At 50.2% G+C, this 22,082-nt stretch overlaps 1 protein-coding gene across 2 annotated transcripts in view; it reads right to left on the reverse strand.

Moving 5' to 3' along the window:
* The window catches only part of CDH4 (cadherin 4), a 480,503-nt gene that overhangs the window by 260,801 nt on the left and 197,620 nt on the right, over positions 1-22,082 (reverse strand). The gene's annotated exons all lie outside the window — the stretch shown is intronic.

Below are 22,082 nucleotides of genomic sequence, written 5' to 3' on the forward strand. Positions count from 1 at the left end.
CCCTCAAGACCTACTGCCCTGTAGATGCTGGCTCAGTGTTCTGAGCTACTCTGAGTTGGAGGATTTCTGCTCACGGGTGTGGCGACTCGTGTGACACACAGGATCCCGCTCACCTTTCATCTCCCAAAGCACGTTGGCCACATCAGACTCCAAGGGGCAGCTTGGAGCAACCGTGTCTGGTGCTCTGGAGGGAGCAGAGGGCGGACACTGTGGAATCTCAGAAACTGTATCACACAAAGCAAGCCAGTTCCAGAATGACAGGGTGCGATGCCACATACACACATGCTAAGTAAGTCGGCATAAAAATTCAGCATAATCTCTGCACACATATGATACTGAGAAAGTACAGAAGTATGGATGGAGAGATGCCACACTCAGAAGTGTTGCTTCTGGGGACGGAAGGGGTTGTCACCTTTCCTGTAACGATCTTATTTCTGTAAGAGGCCTGTTTGTTGTTGTTCAGTCACTAAGTCGTGTCCGACCCTGCGACCCCATGGACTGCAGCATATCAGGCTTTCTTGTCCTTTACCATCTTCTGGAGTTTGCTCAAACTCATGTGCATTGAGTTGGTAGTACTATCCAACCATCTCATCCTCTATTGCCCTCTTCTCCTTCTGCCTTCAATCTTTCCCAGCATCAGGGTCTTTTACAATGAGTCAGGTCTTCCCATCAGGTGGCCAAAGTACTGGAGCTTCAGCATCAGTCCTTCCAGTGAATATTTAGGACTGATTTCCTTTAGGATTGACTGGTTTGATTTCCTTGCCGTCCAAGGGACTTTCAAGAGTCTTCTCTAGCACCACAATGCAAAAGCATCAATTCTTCAGCGCTCAGCCTTCTTTATGGTCCAACTCTCACTGCTGTACACGACTACTGAAAAGTGTCTATGAACACCTATTAATTCTGGACCGTGGCCCGGCCTGTGTTTGCTCTGGCATTTGCACTTTTCAGTGTTGTATTGATCCTTTGGACAGATACAAAGCTGAGCCGTGTGCTTACTGAAAAAGAGAAGCACACCCCACGTGGTGACAGAAGTGAGGACACAGCAGAGCCCAGGGGTGGCCAGGTTAAACCCAGGGCTGGCGCTTCCTCTCTGTTCCGAGCTGTGAACTCTCTGTCTTATTCCCTCCACCCCGGGTGTTCACATTCACTAATGTTCTCTACACAGTATCTCATGAGCATAAGGTATGGACTCCAGTTGCTTGACAGCAGCTGTTGGAGAGTTCTGTATTTTGATTAATAACCTGAGCAAATACCTATGGCATGAGCGTTGACTGGGGTATTTGACTATTTTCTGGAAAGGCACAAAGACACTAATTCCCTTATGACACCTGTTGGGCACACAGGTAAATGGCAGAGGATACGCTATTTTAGGGGCTTCCCAGGTGGCTCAGTGGTAAAGAATCCACCTGCCAATCCAGGAGACACAGGTTTGATCCCTGCTCTGGGAAGATCCCCTGGAGAAGGAAATGGCACCCCACTCCAATATTCTTCCCTGGAAAATTCCATGGACAAAGTGGGCTATAGTCCATGGGTTCATAAAGAGTTGCACATGACTGAGCAACTGAGCACCCACACAATAAGCTATTTTAGGCAGCAGAGGGAACCAGCAAGTTAGTCCTCCCCATGTCCTTGAACCTGGAGAGACTCCAAGGAAACTTGTAGGGAATCCGGGCACCTGCTGATGCCCGGGTAACTGGAGGTGCCACTTCCCTGGCTCTGCAGTGTCGGGGTCTCTCTGACACTTGAACTCTCTGCACAACACCAGTGCTGACCTTGTCCCTGACCCCCAGCGGGCTCCCCGGGTGCTGCCTTCTGCCCCATGAGAATGGTGGGGTTGGGGTGGGGAGGCCACAGCTCTCCAAGGATGGGCAGCCAGGCTTCACAGCAATGAGGCAGGGCTGGTATGAACCAGGAGGAGCTGGTAGTGGCACCAGGATGCCCACACGGTGAGAAAGGACTGGGAAGAGCGGACAGGACTGGACTGGCCCGGCAGCCCCCTCAAGGCGCTGTGATGTCTGCCACTTTGGGGACCGTTTTTCTCCAGATCTAAGCCAGAGCCGCTCTGTGAGTCTCTTTCAATTTCCATTTTGAAAGGCACAGCTGGTTACTCCCCAGGAGCCTCTGCTTAGAGTCTTCTGCAGGGAAATGCGCGGGGAGTGGGGGTGGGAGGCTTGAAATTGCTCCTCAAGGCTTCACTGGGGGAGGGGAAGTGGGAGGGCCGGTACAGAGACCCTCCCGCCTCCCCCGGTCACCCCTGGCTCCTGCAGCTAAACTCCAAGGGCCCTGGTGCACTTACTGCCCAGTTGTGCTGTCCTGTATGTCTGAATACTCCTTCGAAGGAGGGCCTATGTTTTCATTCATTCTGCACTGGATCTCCCAAGTTATGGTTCTGGCTCTGACTCTCTCCACATATAATTTCTTTCTAAAAACATTATATCTGAAAGGTTTTCTGGATGACTACAAATTGATTTTCTTCCTAAGCCTGGTATTAGGACCATTATTTTAAATCCAGTTCTGTCCGCTCTGGATCAGCAGCCATTTTCAACAAACAAGCCTGTGGACTAGGTCGGCACATCCAAGGTCGAGCCCTAAAGGGCCCTTGGGGGGTTGTCCCCATGGCCAGGGGCCCCCATGTGACTCAGTGCACCCTTGATGGGGCTGCTGGAGATCCAGAGGAGTCCACTGGAGCCGCTCCTTGTCTAACTGACTCTAATCTGCCACTGAAGTCAGTAAATCATTAGCTCATGCTTCTGAGCCTCACCTTCCTCATCTGTGAAATGAGAATCGTTATACCCACCCAGCCTGGGTCCTTATATCAACGAAAACGGGGGCTTGGGTGAGAGGCCACAGATGCCCCTCGGATGAAAGGCTCAGTTAAGGGCAGGCGCTCTGTCTGTACGGATAAGACGGAGATTGCCATTTGAGGCAGGCTTTAGGTATCTGACTGCCCCAGCAGATGGGCAGGTTGACTTCTGAGCGAATCTGGACTAAGGTCCCTTTCCTACCATGCCCACAGGATGCCACCTCTATGGTATCCCCGCTGAAGAGGTCTTGGGAGACCAGACAAGGCACAAATTGGGGAAAGACCCCAAAAGAAAGAGAATCTGATGAGTGCAGACTCCAAGGCTACTTCTGCAGCTCCTGGCCCCGGGAACAACCCGACAATGACCTCAGCGTCCCCAGAGCAGGTGCCTGTGGACGTTTCTCAGGGGGCTTGGTGGGTGCCTACCCACTGCCACACGGACCCCTCCCAGCTCCAGGGGGAGTCACTCACTGCCCCAGCTGCACGAGATGCAAGAACACGTGGGAAATGAAGGGAAAAAAAATCGAACAATCTCAATAATATTTTAAGCCACAAAGTAATATTTCTATAGCAGAGTGCAAATAGAATTTTACATAATGCACGGAATAAATGCTTCTGAAAATCAATATTTCCAGCTGGATGTACAAATTAAATGATGATATTCAAGTGCGAGATTAAAACAATGATTTAAGATAGAAATTGAGTTATATTATCTCATGCCTGCCTACCGCTGAATATGTTAATAGGACATATTTGTTAGTATTCAGTCAATTTGTCTCCCTAAACAGAAGGAGGTGGGGATTACTATCTGAAAAGCAAAAGGTTGGTGAGGAAAAAGCTCCCCAAATACATTTTGGGTGGAAAGTCAGCAAAGCCAGATGCTCATGGGGGGATTGGGGGAACCTGGGTACGGCTTGTTCTCCTCCTTCAAGGAGACATGGAGTTAATTTTCCAGATGCTTCCTTGGTCCCACCATGCCTGTGAGTGAGACTCCTGGCTCCTCCATAGTGCAGGGGGATGATTAGGCCCAGGCATGTGAGGTCTGCAGTGCTCAGGCTCCCATCATTGACAACCCCGGTCATGTCTTCACCCTATTTATTCTCTTTGAAGATTGGGAGGCCTGCTCTGGCCCCCGGGACACCCACTCAATAATGCAGCAGGAGGCGGCCCTGTTCACGTCTCTGCACATGGAGCAGCTCTAATTGTAGGGAAGGGTGGCCAGGGAGCCTCTAACAGGGGTCATGTTGGCTGAGGTTCCCAGTTCCAAGCTGCCCTCTCGGGGCATTGGGTCTTCCCATGCCTGGGTTGACCTGGGGCACTTAGTCCGGCGTGGCTTTCTGACCTGTCTGTGCTGAGGGGTCTGCCTGCTCTTGGGGACAGAGGGAAGCGGCAGGCACACCCACTCAGCCTGGGGCACCTGTGGAGCCACAGCCCTGGGGGGTCTGCACACACGTGGCCTCCCTCACCTGTTGGCCCTAGGCCTGCCCTGCATTGCCTGCCCCAATGTTATCAGCTGCTGTGGATCCCCCTTCCCTGAAAATGTGCTTTTACCTTGAGCTCGGTGAAGGTTCCAACCGTGCCTGTCCTCCCCGGCTGAACCTCCTCCTCGCAGCCTCCCCACAGTCTCCCGGGGCCTAGTCCTGAAGCCCTCTCCACCTCGTCCCTCCCACCTCACTCAGGGGTCTTCCTTGTAGAAGAAACCACATGGGAAACAGAAAGAAGTGAGTTCCACCCCAGCTGGTGAGCCTGGGGGACCCTGGCCCTAATGAGACCGGAACAGCAGTCCCAGCCGGCCCCTGCTCTTAGCACCGTGAGACCCTGAGCTGAAAGTGGAGCAGCCTTGTGACCACAGGTTGGGGTGCATCGATGGGTCTTATCTGGAGCTGCCACATTTGCAGTACCAGTGACCTCGGAGCAGAAAACTGATACGTGTGCACCTGTCTGCCTGTCCGCCCCCCAGACTGGGCCCGTATTTCCTCACAGAACTCTGGGGGGGGGCCCGTCTCCCCAGGGCCTTCTCAGCACTGATTTCTGCCCATTAGACTCGCATGTGGGGCACTCTGGTTTGTTTTTAAGTGGGCAAACCATTTCTATATGTTTACCACTTTCTTGTGTGTTTTCCCATTTATGTCTTTTGCCCACGTCTCCACTTACTTCTGCTGTGTTGTCTCTTTTGCACTGATCTGTATGTAGAGCAGGTCTTCCTACTGACGAGCTGCATTTGACGGGAGGGGTGGGGGTGGGGGACTGAGACTTAGCGATCCGTTTGAACATTTGGCCTAGACGACGAGTCTCCATTTTGATATCTGCCCCTTGTGCTTGTCAGGGTGCTGGACTAATCACGACACCACCTGGGATGTCCTTTATGTGTTAAGACAAGGTGAGAACAGAGATTTTGTTTGGGCTCCGTGCTGCCTGGGGTCGGGGGATGGAGAGAGGAACCTGTCACCTGGGGACTCGTGGAACTGGGTTCCCTGTGGGACCGCCTGGGGTCCGTTCTTCAGGGTGATCATGACAGGGTTGAAGGGGCGGATTCCTCAGGCACAGAGGTGGGGCCCGGCGGTTGGTTCTGGCTTCGCCAGCACTGGTTTCCACCAGCATCTCTGCCAAGGGCGGCAGGAAGCCAGAGGGCAGTGCAGGGGCCATTTTTGCAGGATTGCCTGGTGCTTTTTCTAGCTTCAGGCTTCTGACCAGGGGCCCAAATCTCCTCAAGTCCCCACACTTGAGTGGCACAGAAGATGAAAACAAACTTTAAAATCCCGGATAATCCTCACTTTACTAATAAGCAGTTTTATCTAAATCCTGCCTTTAAAATTGGGCTTCCCAGTCTGACGCTGGTGGAAGCGTTTCAACATCTAATTTCCAGGCTGCATTTGGACAGTGTGACCCCTGGGCTCCACACCCTTCCCGAGGCTTGTCTCAGACCCACCTGGTCTCCACAAGTGGGGATCCGGGTGAAACTGCCTCCACTGTCTGCCCTCAGCATCCAGGGGCCACTTGGGAGAGTGAGGAGGAGGGTCTTGGCTTCTTGTGGACAAGCCCAACCCCTGCCTTCCACCAGCCCACCCATTTGAAACAGTCTTTTCATTTATATTATTTAGGAAACATTTTACCACACACGTTGTGATGTGCCAGGCCCTCTAGTGGTTTCATATTCACTCATTCAGTCCCTGTAACAACACACAGGAAGAGCCCTCTGCGATGCCCATTTTATAGATGGGGAAACTGAGGCAAGAGGTGGTCACCCAGTGGGGAGTTCTGGAGCTGAACCTCAGACACAGTTGCCCCTCTCAGATGGCAGCCTCGGGCAGTGATTCCAATGATATTGAGGTTGTCCAGTCCGCTTTCTCCCTCGACCTCTAGACACGAATATTAATCGTCCTGACAAGGAAGAGCAGCTCCATCTTTTAGCACTGCCTCTGTGGACAGCGCCATGCCCCAGACATGGATCCAATGGATGGACCCGACTGCAACAGATGGACTGTAATGTCTCCGCTGTCAGGTCAAGCGGAAGGCAGGCCCCCTTCACTGGTCAAGCGTACATGCTCCTGGGCCTGCCTCCTGGACCAGCAAACTGTGGTCGGTAGAGAAGGTCCATCTGTTTCATGAAGTGGGACTCTCCTGATGCAGCCTCTTCCCAGCCAAGCATCTTCCTTCTGGCTCTGTTTTCTGTGAGGCTCTGGCTCTTTCCTGGGACCATTCTTGCTGCCTTGCTTTGTGTCTCATCTAGTTAACCTAGAGGTGCCAGGTCAGGGGTGGCATTGTGTTCCTGGTGGCGTGGGCTCCAGTGAGAAAACCCTTGGGTCCCTCCATCACTCACTAGACAGCGTCCACGTAGCCTGACTCCACCCACCCTATGCAGCTTCATCAACACCAGAGGACCCCAGATGTTGTCGGAAAGAGATTCTAAGAGACGGGCAATTTGGGGCAACACCCACAACAGTCAGAGATGAAAAATAATGCTGTGAACACATTCCATGCAGCAAATGTCTCTTCAAATAAAAGAATCTAGAGTCAGAACATGAAAATACGCTGTAAATTCTCAAGGAATCAGGCCATAGATTTCCTGTAGATAGATTCCATGTCATATGATGACACATTTGTATGAAATTATAAAAACCAATATCCATCTTGGGATTGTGCAATAAATAGAATTTATTAAAGTGCTTGTGAAGCGCCTCCAGTGAGAAATTCATCTTTGATCCAGATTTTAATAAGGATTATATAATCATAATGAGACTGTAATAAAACAGCATTACCTGAATAATCCATTTTATTACCAGTTTTATTATGAGTTTCCATTTATTACCATTCATTGGATATTTAAAGCATATGTAAATGATGCAATATGAAAGATATGAGGAACAAGAATTATGGTATATGTCTATGTAAATTTATCTTCCTGATATCAAAGATCTTCAGAATTTCAAAGTTTATACAGTCAGAAAGGATCTCAAGAGAAGGTTAAAAATGTGGCTTTGGGTTTCAGGCATCAAATATGAATGTCTTGCCAAGAAAATGGCCATTCCTTCTGACGGATATGAAATTCAGTCATAGGATTAAATCTTTATTAGGAGTAGGAGACTTTACATGGCACCAGAAAACCCTGTTTACTTGGGCCTTGAATGGAAATCTTTCTAAAATGTCTAGCTCCCTACGTATGTGGACCGCACCTACGGCTTCCCAGATGGTGCTAGTGATGAAGAACCTGCCTGTCAATGCAGGAGACAAAAGAGACACAGGTTGGATCCCTGGGTCCGGAAGATCCCCTGGAGGAGGAAATGGTAACCTACTCCAGTATTCTTGCTTGGAGAATCCCATGGACAGAGGAGCCTGACAGGCTGCAGTCCATGGCGTCAAAAAAGAGTGGGACAGGACTTAGCGACTAAACAACAGACAAATGGTAAGGAGTCAGGTACTTGAAATCTTGTTAAGGGGGTAGGGCTCATGTTACGTGTTTTTACTGCAAACAAACAAGAACCACAGCAAAGGGACATGGAAGCTTTTGGTGGTGACGGGCATGTTCACGACCTGGATTTGATGATGGTAACAGTAGACGTATGTCAACACTCATTAAACTACATGCATTCATTATGCACAGAGTTCTGTACACCAATCATACAATAAATGTGGGGGTGAGGGGCACAGATCCCATGCATTTAGGGACTTCCTTGGTGCTCCATTGGCTAAGACTCTTCCAACGCAGGGGCTTGGGGTTTGATCCCTGGCTGGGGAACTAAGACCCCACATACCATGCAGCCAAAAAATAACAATAAATAAAAAATTTTAAAAAGAAGCTTTTATTTATTTAAAAGAAAACATGGGAAGCGGGTATCTGGGGTGCTGCTTTGTGATTGCCATTCTCTTGTGAATGTTCAGAGGGACACTGCCTGCAATTTGTTCATTTTTCTGTATGTGCTGTAGTTTATGAGAAGTTTGAGAACGTCAGCCAACATTCCTGGTTTTGGAAGTACCGCAAGGGGCAGAGAGCCCCTCTGAGCACCCGGGAGGCCTCTCTCCAGTCTGCCACATGCTGTCGCTGCTGCCTCAGGGCAGAGCACTTGACAATCAAAACTTGAGTCAATTTTCAAAGAGCTTTCCGGAAGAACATAATTAGATTAGAACGTTACATTTGTTAATTTTTCAGTTGCTCATTAAAATTGACATGTCATTTGATTTTGACAGAAACCTTTTTATCTTGATGTAGGGCTGTAGGCTTTTTTTTCCCCATAATAAAGCTATATTTAGGAAGTTCTGAAATATAACAACTGCAAATAATGAAATGGAAACCACTTGCTCCATCATTCGTATCTAAGAATCATGAAATAAATCATCTTTCTCCATAATATTTAAAAAGAAAAACAAATGAGGCTGAGGTCTTTATTTAAACTAAAAAAAAAAAAAAATGAGACTCTCGTGGGACTAAAGCTCGCGACTCTGGTGATGCATTCGGAACCCAAGCAGCAAGCCTGCTCTGCAGAGGAGTTGTGGGCATGGGGACCACAGGACATGGGTTCAGGGACATCTCTGCTTCCCTCTTCACAATGCACGTGTGTGCTGTCACTTCAGTTGTGTCTGACTCTTTACGACCCCATGGACTATAGCCCACCAGGCTCCTCTGTCCTTGGATTCTCTACATAAGATCACTTGATTGGGTTGCCATGCCCTTCTTCAGGGGATCTTCCCAACCCAGGGATCTAACCCGCATCTCTTAAATCTCCTGCATTGGCAAGCAGGTTCTTTACCACTAGCGCCACCTGGGAACCCTCACTAAGGTCCCATGTGTAACCTGTGACATGAATGCTAAGTGACCATGCTCATTCCTACAAAGAGAAGAAAAGATGGCCTTCTTCCTGCTTCGACTGCGACCTGTCCTGTCCTGTTCTGCAGAGTCAGAACAGAAGCCCCTGGATGGTCGGTGCACATCAGACAAGAGGGACTGTGTGGTGGGATGCAGTGGGACCCCTGGGAATGGATGGCCTGGGTCCTAGTCCCCTCCCCTGACTTAACCATGTGCTCTGGGGCAAGATGGCTGTTCCTGGACCTTCCATTTCCTCATCTGTAAAATGGAAGTAGTGCAAGTGTTAATTTTGTACAAAGTGAGGTGGCTGACCCCCAGCAGGTGTGCCCTCCATGGGAGCAGGCGCCCACGTGGGGACATGCCTTTCTTCCATCCTGCAGACGCATGCCTGTCCACCCTTAGTCTCTCTCAACTCCAGCAGTTAGATAGAGGGAACTCCAGGGACCCAGCGCAAGTTGGACATTGAAGACAGATGGAGTCTTGGTTTCTGTGTGATGCTGGGTGGGGTACCTCAGCAGAGCTCTGAGCCATGAGTGAGAAGGGGCATGGGAGCTGAGGTTTCTTGGTTGTAGCCGCTTGTCAATGAGGCCACAGCAACTACTGCAGAGAGCACGGGTGTGGCCGTTGTGTGGCACGAAGCACACAGCAAATGCTCCACAAATCTCTGCTTTCCTCTGTCTTCTTATAAGCAAGTTGCTGGTTCCTGCCTCTGGAGGGGGTTCAGTTGAAGTGTATCTTGGATACAAAGAACAGACTTGCTGGGGTCATGGCTATTTCTGAAAAGGCTGCAGACACCCCCAAAGCACCCTTAGTATCCTGCAGAGGTGTCTGCAAGAAGTGTCCAGGGCCACACTTCCCAGGTGTGTGCACTGCCCCCCAGGTGATGGAAACCATCCAAGGATGCCCAGTGCAAACCCAAGAGTGAGGCAGAAGAAATGAACCCACAAACATCCTCACTCCCAGTAAAACTACCACAAAAGCTCTTCCAAATCCACAGCTGCAGCAGCTCACCTCCCCATGCTCCTCCACTGTTCTAGCTTGGTTTCCCATCACCAGAAACTTCCAACCGTGTTAAATTACACAGGGGACGAGCCAGCAAGTGGGCACTGGGATGAACCAGGGAATTTGCCCACGAGATGTCTGACTAAGGTGCCATTTGAGCTTAATAACAACAGCGATCATTCAGAAAATGACCTCTCTGAGTCATTTCTGACTTGGGAATAGAAAGCTGGCATTGGAACCAGTCTTGCAATTTTTATTTTCAACGTTCACATTAGAAAGAAGGATTATTTTTTAAATGGCAGGGAGGTGAGAGGAGGTAGAGAGAAGCCACCTTTGTGTGTGAGATTCTGGTTTCTTTTCATTAAAAGCTAGTTTGGAGAATTTGTTTCTCGTGCAACCCAAGAAGCCTATCTACAGAGGTATCATCTGATGAGAACTGGAAGTGGTGAATGCAGGCTGTTTACATTTTAATTCTGGAATAGTGTTAAGACTCACAGAAGTTGCAAACTCAGTGCAGAGAATTCCCGAGTCTCCTCCCCTAGCTCCCTGACGACACGACATAACGGGTCCTTGTCCTGGAGGAGAACAAGGACAGTGTCAGCATGAGGGACCCCAGGGCAGACGGTGGTCAGATTCACCAGTTTCCATGTGTCCTCATTTTTAAGAGGATGCAGTTCATGGGCTCCATTCTAAACATATTCCTCCAACAGAGAGGTGTTCCAAGTGGAATGTGGCTGTTTCATAGCAATATTCTTCCAGCTCCCCCAGCATAAACAGAAAGTAGCACAACTGATTACAGCAGCTACTGAGTTTCAGTGACTTTGTTTCTTTGTAGCTTTAATAAATGGCACTAAGAATGATGGGACAATCCCATGGAGAAGGCAACGCACTGCAGTATTCTTGCCTGGAGAATATCGTGGACAGAGGAGCCTGGTGAGCTACAGTACATGGGGTCGCAAAGAGTCAGACACGACTGAGTGACTAACACTACTACTGCTATTATTACTAAGAGTGACGGAGGGACAGGCTGATACACTGTTGCTGGGCACAGGGAGGCCCCAGGTGCCTGACTGAAGCGCACACTTCCCCTCCCCTGTCACTCGGGGGACAGAGCAGCCTGGTGGACCTCACAGCCCCCCTGTGTGAGTCCCCTCTCCCCTACTGGCAGGGCCACGGGAACCCTCTAGAAAGGAAATGGCCTGCAGAGCCTCCCCCTACGCCCAGCCCTCCAGCCTCCCCATTTGATTCTGCCACCCTTCCCCTCTTTTAAGGCAAAGAGCTGACTTCTGATTAATAACTCTTATTTCGAGATGAGCTCTTCAAAAACCTCGGTGCTGGTTCTGGAAAACAAGCAGGATCATGCTATTTACAACATGAACATGGCTCTGCACCAGCCTCCCTGTGCCCAGGGGTCTGCATCTGCTCCCCTTCTCCTCCTTCAGGTCTCAGCAGCTTAGGGGGCAGCTCCGGGGTCTCTCTGGGTGCTCAGCTAAAGCAGCGGGCCCCTCCCTGGGTTGCTCTAGCCCTTAAGCCTCTTATCACTTTTCATCATCACAATTAAGTGACTCCTAGCTCTGAAGGATTTCCTGGAGAGTTACTACAGGAAAAGAACTCTGTGTGTTCAGTTCAGTTCAGTTCAGTTCAGTCGCTCAGTCATGTCCGACTTTTTGCGACCCCATGAATTGCAGCATGCCAGGCCTCCCTGTCCATCACCAACTCCCGGAGTTCACCCAAACTCATGTGTGTACCCATGTGCATGTATCTGCAACCTGTGCACAAGTAGGTGTGTATAAATGTGTATATGCATGTGCATATACGTGTCCATACATGGTGTGCATGTCCAGGGTGCTGGGGAAGTCTGAGCTGACCCATTTTGTCATGTAGGCCCATCAAGGGCAAGCAGAACCCATCATATCCCTCCTCTGGGCCATGTTCTAAGTCAGATTCTCCATCTCCTGTTGCAGCTGCTTGAGGTGCAGAATCACAGGTGAGGTGTCCCCGTGTCTGAACCTATGCTCCCATCACTCTCTTCCTGCAGCCCTGAGAAATACCCATACAACTGCCCAGGACTTGTGTGGGGAACTGCCCTCACCTGGGCTACAGCCCCCACTGCAGGGAGGATTCTCCGTCTGCAGCCTCCTGTGAAAGGAGAGCACTAGCCTCGGTGTCACATGGGGCAGACCCTCTCAGGAGCCATGCTATTGAAGCGACATGATTCAATAAGCCCGAGCCTCCTCCTGGGAGCCCCTAACAAGGCTCACAGCCCAGGGAAGGAAGCCCCTGCCACCCCCACAGCTCCCACACAGCATCTTCATTAAAGTCGGAGAGGTGGGTGGCGGGTGGTGGCGGGGAGGCTTGGCAGATGAACCTCAGGGCTCAATCTGATACAAGAAGCAATTTCTAGACGTTTTCTCAGTTGTTGCTCCTGTGGTATTATTCTGGTTTTCTTCCCCAGATGCTGTGAACTTCTGGAAAATGAAGCCTTGCCTGGACCTCGGCCTCCTCCCTGCCCTGGAAGCCCCAGCGGGCTCTTCCCGTGGAGGCAGAGGAGGTCACTGATGGCCATGATGAGCAGGAGCTGATGTGACAGTCCGGGTGATGGCCTGACGCTCTGGTCCAAGGATGAGCCACTCCTGGCAGACAGTGCGCCTGATGCCAGACCAACACGCATGAGCTGAGCTTGGACTGAGATGCCATTTCTGCAGGCCCATCAGATACTCTGCAGCCCGATCAACTGGGGCAACTGGTCTGTCCCACTCCCACCCCAGGGACACAGGGTGATGTCTGCAGACTTCTTGGGTGTCACAACTTGGGGGCTGGAAGCAAGGGATGCTGCCGGATACTCCACTGCATGCAGGACACTCCCCACTCCAGCAGAGGATGGCCCAGCCCCGAGGTCATAGTGTCCAGGTTGAGAAACACTGGCTTTCTTAAGCAAATATTTCTTATTAGGAGTTCTTATAAAAAAGCATTATCATTAAGCTTTCAGAAATATGTATTTTTGAAAATAAAAATATCCTAAAAAATTATTTAGGGTGGTGGGTCAGATAAAAAAATAAGAAAAATGCACAAGTATTTCATGATATTAAAATAAGAATCTGAGGAATTTCCTGGTGGTCCAGTGGTTAGGACTCTGCACATCCACTGCAGGGGACATAGGTTTGATCCTTGGTCAGGGAACTAAGATCCCACAAGCCTCATGGCACAGACAATAAATAAAGGCAGATTCCTGGACACTCAGTGGTTCCCACTGAGTCCAAGTTGGGCCCCAGGAATGAGAAAAAAAATAAGGAATCAGGTTTTTTTTCTCTTTTTTTCATTTGAAGACTCTGAAGCAGGGAAGGATGTAGATTTTGTTTTGTTTCCCCCTTAAAATCACATTGTAATAGATGTCCACAAACCAATTGTGACACAGCTGTGTTTTGCCACCCCTTTTCTCCTCCCCCATAAAAGGTCTGGATTTAATTAATTTATCAGTGTTTTTCTTTGTTCCAGTTCCAGTTCAATTAGTTGGTTAAATGACATAATGGATATGGAGAAAAGTTCTGAGAAGGGTTTAAAGCACTATGCACATATAAAATATCATATTGAAACCTGGGAAACAATTTGTGCCAATTATAATCATGGGCTATTTGCATGGGTAAGTAATGACAGGCGTGTGCATGTACTGCTTTGGTATTTACAAACCCCTCTTGCATGCGCTATTGCATCGAAAGAAAGTGAAGTGTGAGTGAGATGCAGACGCCAGTGCTGCAGAGACAGTCCACCTTGAAATTCAAGCCAAAGAGCACTTCTTTTCTCTTTAATAGGTGGACAGAGTTGAGCTGAGTTGATATCTGCTCCCTTCATGTGAGAAAACCCAAGTGAAATGACTGGTTTGTCTTGGCACACATTCATCAGCAGCTCTGGGTTATTGTAAGCAGTTTTCCCTAAATATTAACCAGTGTTAGTTTTACTTTTATAGAAAAGCAACATTTGCCACTAGTATCCCATACAGGAAATGGGTGCATATCTTTCTTGTAAGGAGGAGAGCTCAGTGCTTACAGGTGACGAAAGCCATGTTGTCTGCACTGATGGTGGGGGAGACGGATGGATGGTACGTCCTAACCTGATGGAGTGCGGAAACGTGAGTGTCCACTCCTGCCCTGGCTGTTCCTGCCAAAGGCGAGTGGCCCTGAGAAGCCCTGAGACCACTGTCCATGGCACTCCCCACAGAACACCTGTGATCAGCCGAGGTGTTTATAAATGAATGCTAGTGAAAATTACGGCTCTCAACTGAGAGGCTGCTGGAGGCAGAAATACTTTACAAAGGGTGTTCTCTATAAGGCCATGGCAGAGAAGGATGGGCAGGGGTGGACTTGTCATGGGCTCTGGGTTAATCTTGGGCTTCCCAGGTGGCACTGGTGATAAAGAACCTGCCTGCCAATGCAGGAAATATAAGAGATGAAGAGATGCTGATTGGATCCCTGGGTTGGGAAGATCCCCTGGAGGAGGGTATGGCAACCCACATCAGTATTCTTGCCTGGAGAATCCCACGGACAGAGGAGCCTGGTGGGCTACAGTCCATGGGGTCCTGAAGAGTCAGACACGACTGAAGTGACTAAACATGTTTGCACTGGATTAACCTTATAGTCCTCAGAGCATTCTCCAGTCCAACCAGGAATTCACCTGAGGACTCAACAGGCTGTGATCTTAGAGTGTTTCCCAAGCTGCCTGAAAGTTTCCAGCGCGAATGAGGAAACTGGGCCCAGGCACCCGAGGTTAGAGAGACGGCTGGAGGGTGGGCAGGTGCATGGACAAAGCCAGCCAGCTTGGGGAAGCTGGAGTCACCCACCCGTAACCTGGGCTGAGGGAAAAGCAGCAAAGTTCAGACAGAAGCCAAATCAGGTTACTTGTTATGCAGCATCTCATTTCAAGGCATCAGTGGTGGGTGGAGCTGGCTAGCCTGACCACAAGACACGCACTCTGAATGCAGCTTGGTGGCCCAGATGGGCTCGTGAGTTGACAGTTCTGTGTGATTCCTTTCCACTTTGCTTAGAGAAGATGCCGTAAAGCTGCAGCCCACCTCAGCAGCAAGTGCCTGACTAATCAGTTGTACAGGATAACCCAACAATAAAAAATTAAAGGGAGAGGTGAGGCCCTGGAGTGGATAACAAGACACACAGGCACCTGGGCGGTCAATTAAAGTTTCCACGGAAGACAGCGGCCAGCATTGAGGTGAAGGGGCAGCTGGGGCTCAGCAGGGAGCGGCTCTGCACACAGGCCCCCCCACCTCACCCCGCCACTGGGGCCTCAGCCTGCCTGACTGGAGGGGGAAAATGAATCAGTTAATAAAAACAAATTACCTTTTACCAAGTTAAATAAAAGCTAATATAAATGAAGCACCGTGCGTATGGCAGATTTACGCTCGCTATAACCATTCCATTCCAGGATGGAAACGTTTTAATGTGATATTAAAAAAGATCAAATTAAACTTTAATGGATGCGACACTTGGTGTCAGAATCAGCACGGCGCCAGGCTGCAACTCCAATGACACCAACTCTCTAGATGTGGGGAGGCGCCTTTGGGGAGGGGGTTTGCCCTGCGCCCCTGCTAGCCTGGCAGTGGGTTGGCTGTCCCTCCTGGGTCTCCCTCCCCTCCCCAGACTGGAAGCACAGTCCCCAGACCCGCCCACCCTCTGCGTGTTGTGGGAGAGGGGAGGTCTAGGAAGGCCCCGCAGGATCATGGCTGGGCTTGACCTGAGCTCATGCGAGCACTAAGGCATCCTGGAGAGCTGACAGTGTTCCAGCGGGAAACGCATCCCTAGTGCTCTGGTCTACTGACCCACGCGGCTCCCTGGGAACACAGTGTCCAATCATCAAATCCGGATCTGGCAGGTCAGGATGTGGCTCACTGATGGTGCAGATAGGGTTCACATCCTGGCCACTCCAAGACCTTGCTGATCCTCCCGTGCTGCGCCCGGGGCTCCCCCTCTGTGAAGTGGGCACGTGCGCATCCTCTCGAGGTCCTTAGAAGGTTGGCGAGGTGGGGCAGGTGTGCGCTACGTGCTCACCACCAGCACACATGGTGATGTGTTGATCTGGAGCTTAGCTTAAGACGCCCTCAGATAACGATGAGAGTGAGACTGACCCCCCACCCCTTCTCATCATTGTCCCTCCGGACTCGTTTCTCCCTTCCTTGATGGGTTTCCTGAGAGAAGCGTTTGAGGCAGTTTTAGAAAATAGTGTGTTATTGTGCTGTTGATGTACCTCCTGGTCTCAGAGGCCATGTCCATCACTCTGCAGCATGAGATGCTGAAGGTACAGGAGGGACTAGGCCGTCCTGGCCCTGTAGGAGCTCGGGGTTCTGCTGAACGTGCTGACACATGGCGTTCCTGGTGGCCCTGGGAACCAGCGACAGTTACTCATACTGAGAGAACTATGTATGAAGAAGAAATCTAGGAGACCTGCTTTGATGGAACAGAAGTCCATTCTGATGGGGATGAACTTGAGACTAACCAGCTTGTTAGTGTTCTTAAAATCAAAGCAGATAGCATGCTGGGGTTCACAGTTGATCCCCAATATGGGGTGCAGGCCCTTCTCTGGTCTGGAAGAGCCTCCTGCATTCCCACCATGATCTCAATTCTATTTGCCCCTCAGAAGTCGTGTCCCCCATTCCTTGTTGGCCTCCAGCACAGATGAAGATCCAGTGCCCATTTGAACATTTAATTATCCCTTTCATTGTCTCACCATAGTTTGGACAAATATAATCTTATCTTAGCAACAAGGATGCAGTGGCAGATGGGCTGGCAACATAGGGTCCAAGGAGTTGCTACAATTTCCATGCAGGGTGACCCCTGGACTCCACGGAATCTGCAGTCCATGTGGGTCTTCAGGGAGGGCCCTGGGAGGGAGCCAGAGAACCCATTCCTGATATGCAGTGTGTCAACTCAAACAGGAAAGGAAGCACCTCAGGCCGTCGGTCACTCTGCAGCTGTCTTAGGAGGACTCCACTGCGTCCACTGGAAATACACAATCTCAGCTAATCAGATGGCTCTTCGGACCGGCCAGCAGAGCAGTAGCCTTCATGGACTGCAGTGTCCTTTTGTGTTAATCCAGGGCCTTTGGGATGTGGCCCTCCCACATCACCAGGTGATGTCCCAGAACCGGAAGCTCAAAGGGAGGTGGGCAGTGGCTAGGTCCGTGGGGTCTGGACCAAGCAGAGACTTTAAAGCTTTTCAACCATTTTGCAAAATGTAAAAGAAAGCCAATCACACATTAAAACAGAGCTCCCGTTTCCTCTTCTTTCAACTCCATTTGTGATTAAGGGCCTGTGCTGTGCCTGATGCTTTGATGGCGCCTCCAGGACAGGAAGCCTCTGTTTGCAGGTGAAGAGTCCAGGCTCAGCGGGGTGCCCGGCCCGTGTCCAGGCCCAAGGCCACACAAGGACCAAGGTCAACTGTGCTGAGGCTCTAGAGGGGCCCTTCCCCTCCCACCCCAGGGGCCTTCTGAGTGCCTCTCGTCACCACTCCTAGAAAACGTCGTATTTACGACCATCTAAACCCTCTTGACCACAATTCTGGGGCTGCTCTAGAAATGATGAATATCTGGGCCACATTCATATGTGTTTTCCTGAGGCAAAATAAATCTATGGCTCTCCATACAGCTCCCTGCCGAGGATCACGTTAGTGCATTACCAGCCAACTTCAGCCCAGGGGTTACTTGGCTCCGATAAGACCTGGTCACTCAGTTAACACCTATGGCCCTTACAGGGACCCATGACAAAGAAAAGATCGGGCATGGTCATGAGGGGGAGGCTAGCCTGCACAGCAGGGAGGGGTGACAGGGGAAAAGAAGGGGACTCGCAGCCTGGAGTTGTCAGATTTTCTTTTCAATGTTTTTAAGAGAAAAGAAAACTGGTTGCATTTCAGGAATGAGATCTGGCTGAAGGGAAGGGAGGCGTGCTGAAGGTGGACACGACAGTGGCCACGTGTGTGCATCGTGGTTACTGACATCACGTTTCCTGAGCATTGGGTTCTTCCCTGTAAGATGCTGCTGCTGCTGCTAAGTCGCTTCAGTCATGTCTGACTCTGTGCGACCCCATAGATGGCAACCTACCAGGCTCCCCCGTCCCTGGGATTCTCTAGGCAAGAACACTGGAGTGGGTTGCATTTCCTTCTCCAATGCACGAAAGTGAAAAGTGAAAGTGAAGTCGCTCAGTCATGTCCGACTCTTAGCAACCCCTTGGACTGCAGCCCACCAGGTTCCTCCATCCATGGGATTCTCCAGGCAAGAGTGCTGGAGTGGGCTGCCATTGCCTTCTCCCTGAAGATGAGGGGGCAGTAAGTACAGCATGGCCTTGGGCTGCAATGAGAGAATGCACAGGAGGTCTGAGGATGTGCATCCCCCAACCCCAGCCTGTGTTCTTGTGGAGCCGACGAAGGAGTGGACGCCACAGCCCCATCCTGGGCCCTGGGCGCTGGCCCCCACTGAGACCCTTGCCCCTTCCCTCCTCATCCTCCCACGTCCTGTGATATCACAGGTTGGGGACCTTGTCCTAGGCAGAGACAACAGGTGGCCAGAGGGGCAGGAAGAGGCCAGGCCTGGGCTGGCTCCAGGAGGACAGTGCTCTGCTCTTCAAGTGGAAGCAAGCTGGTCCTATGGGATGTCCAAAGCTGCCTTGTGAGGGGATGGCGTGGCTCCCCTCTTGGGCTTCACCCTTGGTGGAGGTGGTGGGGGTAGGGGGAGGGGGGAGGGGGGAGGGTCACTTAAACGCTCTAATTGTGGAGAAAAAGAACTCAACTCAACAGATTCTACTTTGAAAAACCCATCCGATTTTGATGGACTGAATTTATAATTTGCCAAAACAGACTAACAAGAAAACCTGAATTACAAAAACCCCAACACTGTCCCCGTGCAGGCAGTGTTCTCTCTCAGGAACGTGAACCCAATGAGTTTACAGGGGGAGGCGAGGACAGACCGGCCTGCTGGCCACAGGCTCCATGTCACCAGCAACCTGCTCCTGAGGGGCTTCTGTGCAGGTGGCTGGACCACCAGAGGAGGACGAGGCGAGTCTGGGAGCTGGCTCCAGCCCTCAGCTAACCTTCGGAAGCAACATGGGCACATTTAAGTGACTATCATGGAATAATTTCTCCCCCTCACCCACTCCATCTCCCTCTGATGACCTACTTTCAGTCTTTCATAAGCCAGCACTTGGAGAACTGGGTCATGACAGGAGGGAGGCTTTGGTGATGCATATTCTCATAGACTCAGCCATTTAATCTCCCTTCTTCTGGGCCTGAGACAAGCCAAGGCTTATTATTCAATCTGCAAACAGGTTACTCAGAGGAGAGAACGGTCACTTTAAATGATCACGGCTCATGTTTCCCTGTATCTGAGGATCCCTCTGTAAAAACTCAAGGTTTTTTCCTTTTTTTTTTTTTTTAGCAGCATAGCATGCAGGATCTTAATTTTCAAACCAGGGACTGAACCCGTAGCCCCCTTCAGTGGAAGCACAGAGTCCTAACCACTGGACCACCAGGAAAGTCCCTCAAGGGGTCTTTAGAGCAGCTCACACATTCAGACACACATGCACACTCAGATCACCACTGTGGGGGCTCTGAAGTGGTGGTCGTGGAGCCTGGGTGTGAGTCAGAGAGGGCATTGGACACTGCAGGCTGGACCACGGACAAGAGACTAGTTCTGATTTCCTGTTTGGAGTCAGTGCCCTCCCTCACCTCCCAGGAAGTCCAGCGAGCTTGATTACCACGTTTGCAATCAGTACAGATGAAAGGTGTTCTTTGTGAAAAGCCAGTGTCCCAGGAGGCAAGCTTCATAGTTCCTGAGAGCAGATAAAGAGAGCTCTTTATCCACAGGCATCTTATCAGCAGCACAGGAATTTCCCAGATATTTACTCTCCAGGATAGCCACAGAAAAAAAGAGTCTCACAGTTCAGCATATCGATGTCTTCAGGGCAGGAAATAGTGCTGAGCGTCCACAGTGACTTAATCTCTGCAGAGTGATTAGCTCTGTTTCTGATTAGGAAGCGCGGAGCTCCTCAACTCCCTGAGTGTAATTCCTCCATCTACACAACGGTCAGCACCTCACTTAATGCAGAAACCTGTTTTATGATTCAATGCAGAAACCTGTTTTATGATTCATGAGCAGATTTGTAAAGAGCTACGAACTGTCTTCAGTAAATGTTGGAGAGTAGCTCATGTGCTGGTCAAAATGAAGCAATGTTTCTTTAGGCCTTTTCTTGGTGGCTGGGGAGGGGTGTGTTTCTGAGTCTACAGTCTCATCCAAGCTAATCTGATTGAGCAGAAGCACTTTTTAAACGAATTCTTCATTTCTGTAAGTGGACAAGAGAACTACAGTACAAGCCATGGAATACGAGGGAGGTTGGAGGGATGGAAGATGCCTTCCAGGCCAGTGGTCCCCAAGGTGGACTTCTGGGCTCTACCTGTGAAAACTGAAGGGGCTCAGGCTCTGGGGCCCCCCAGGCGAGCCTGATGCACACACACACACCAGCAGCAGAGTAGGAAGGTAACACACTTCCTGCTGAATAAACAGTATGTTCTGCCCGACTTGTGTATTCCACCCCATGCACTTAGGACCTGAAAGTGTTAGTTGCTTCAGTCATGTCCAACTCTGTGGCAACACGGACTGTAGCCTGCCAGCCTCCTCTGTCCATGGGATTCTCCAGGCAAGAATACTGGAGAGGGTAGCCATTCCCTTCTCCAGGGGATCTTCCCTACCCAGGGATCAAACCCAGGTCTCTTGCATCTCAGACAGATTCTTTACTGTCTGAGCCACCAGGGAGGAGATACTTGGGACCTACCTCCCCTAAAATAATTTAGGACACACGTTTATACCACTTTTCTCATTCATGCAATCTCTCAAACAGTCCTGCTGTGGATGGCCAACGACAAAGCAACCACAGGGAGAAAGGTGGGGCGGCCACCTGCTGGACCCTGGAGGCCGTTCCTCCATCAGTGACCACGGTGGAATGCTAAGCAGGATGCTTGTCTATCTCAGAGGAAGCCATCACCCCATCTGGCAGATCAGAGTCAGATAATAAATGAGCCCTCCACTCCTTGGATGGGAGTGAAGGGGAGAGGCCAGGTGAGGCCTAGTGTCCACTGTAAACTTCTGCCCCATGCTTTCCCAGGGACCAGCCTCGGGCCTTAAATCACAGTCCTCAAGGCCAAATCCAAACTCACAGAACTCAAGTCACAACCTGTCTACAGCCACACACCACACAGCACACGTTAAGGATAGTTTTTTTTTTTTTTGGCTGCTCTGAGCGGCTTGTGGGAACTTAGTTCCCTGACCAGGGATTGAACCCAGGCCCATGGCAGTGAGACCACTGAGTCCCAACCACTGGACAGCCAGGGAAGTCCCCCAAGGATACAGTTCTTAGTTGTCCTTTTTCTAAGCATCACTTGGAAGGAGCACCTCAGAGGAGAGACATGAGTGTAGCATCTTTCAAATCACTAAATTTCTGGGTTGGAGATCTTTCTGATCAGATTTTCAAACAACTTTAAATGAATAACATTCTACTGAAAAACACATGCAAAGCTATACAGGCTTTCAATAAGGAAATTTCAAATGCTGAATATAGATGCAGCTGATATTTACAAATGATTTCCAAATGATGTTAACCCAGCCATTAGCGAAGTTTACAATTGATTTTAATGAGAACCTTCACCATATGGAAAGATCCCCCCACCCCTTTTTTTCTCTCTCCTTCCTTTTTTACCCCTAAAATATGACGCTCCTCTCCTTAGCATCATGGTACCAGCTGTGAGCAGCGAGTGAGCTGTCTGTCAGCTCTGTGAGTGGTCGTGAGCTGTCTTTCCTCAGACCTGATCTGAGTGGTCCTGATTTCCTCTTTGATGTGGTGGCTGACACTGCCTGAGGCTAGGGGTGTCTAGCAGAGGCCTGTGGAGTCTCTGAAAGTCAGCTCCTCCCGGTTCCACCACCCCATCCAGGTTC

Source organism: Bubalus kerabau, chromosome 13 (genome assembly GCF_029407905.1).
Source record: "Bubalus kerabau isolate K-KA32 ecotype Philippines breed swamp buffalo chromosome 13, PCC_UOA_SB_1v2, whole genome shotgun sequence".
NCBI lineage: Eukaryota > Metazoa > Chordata > Mammalia > Artiodactyla > Bovidae > Bubalus > Bubalus kerabau.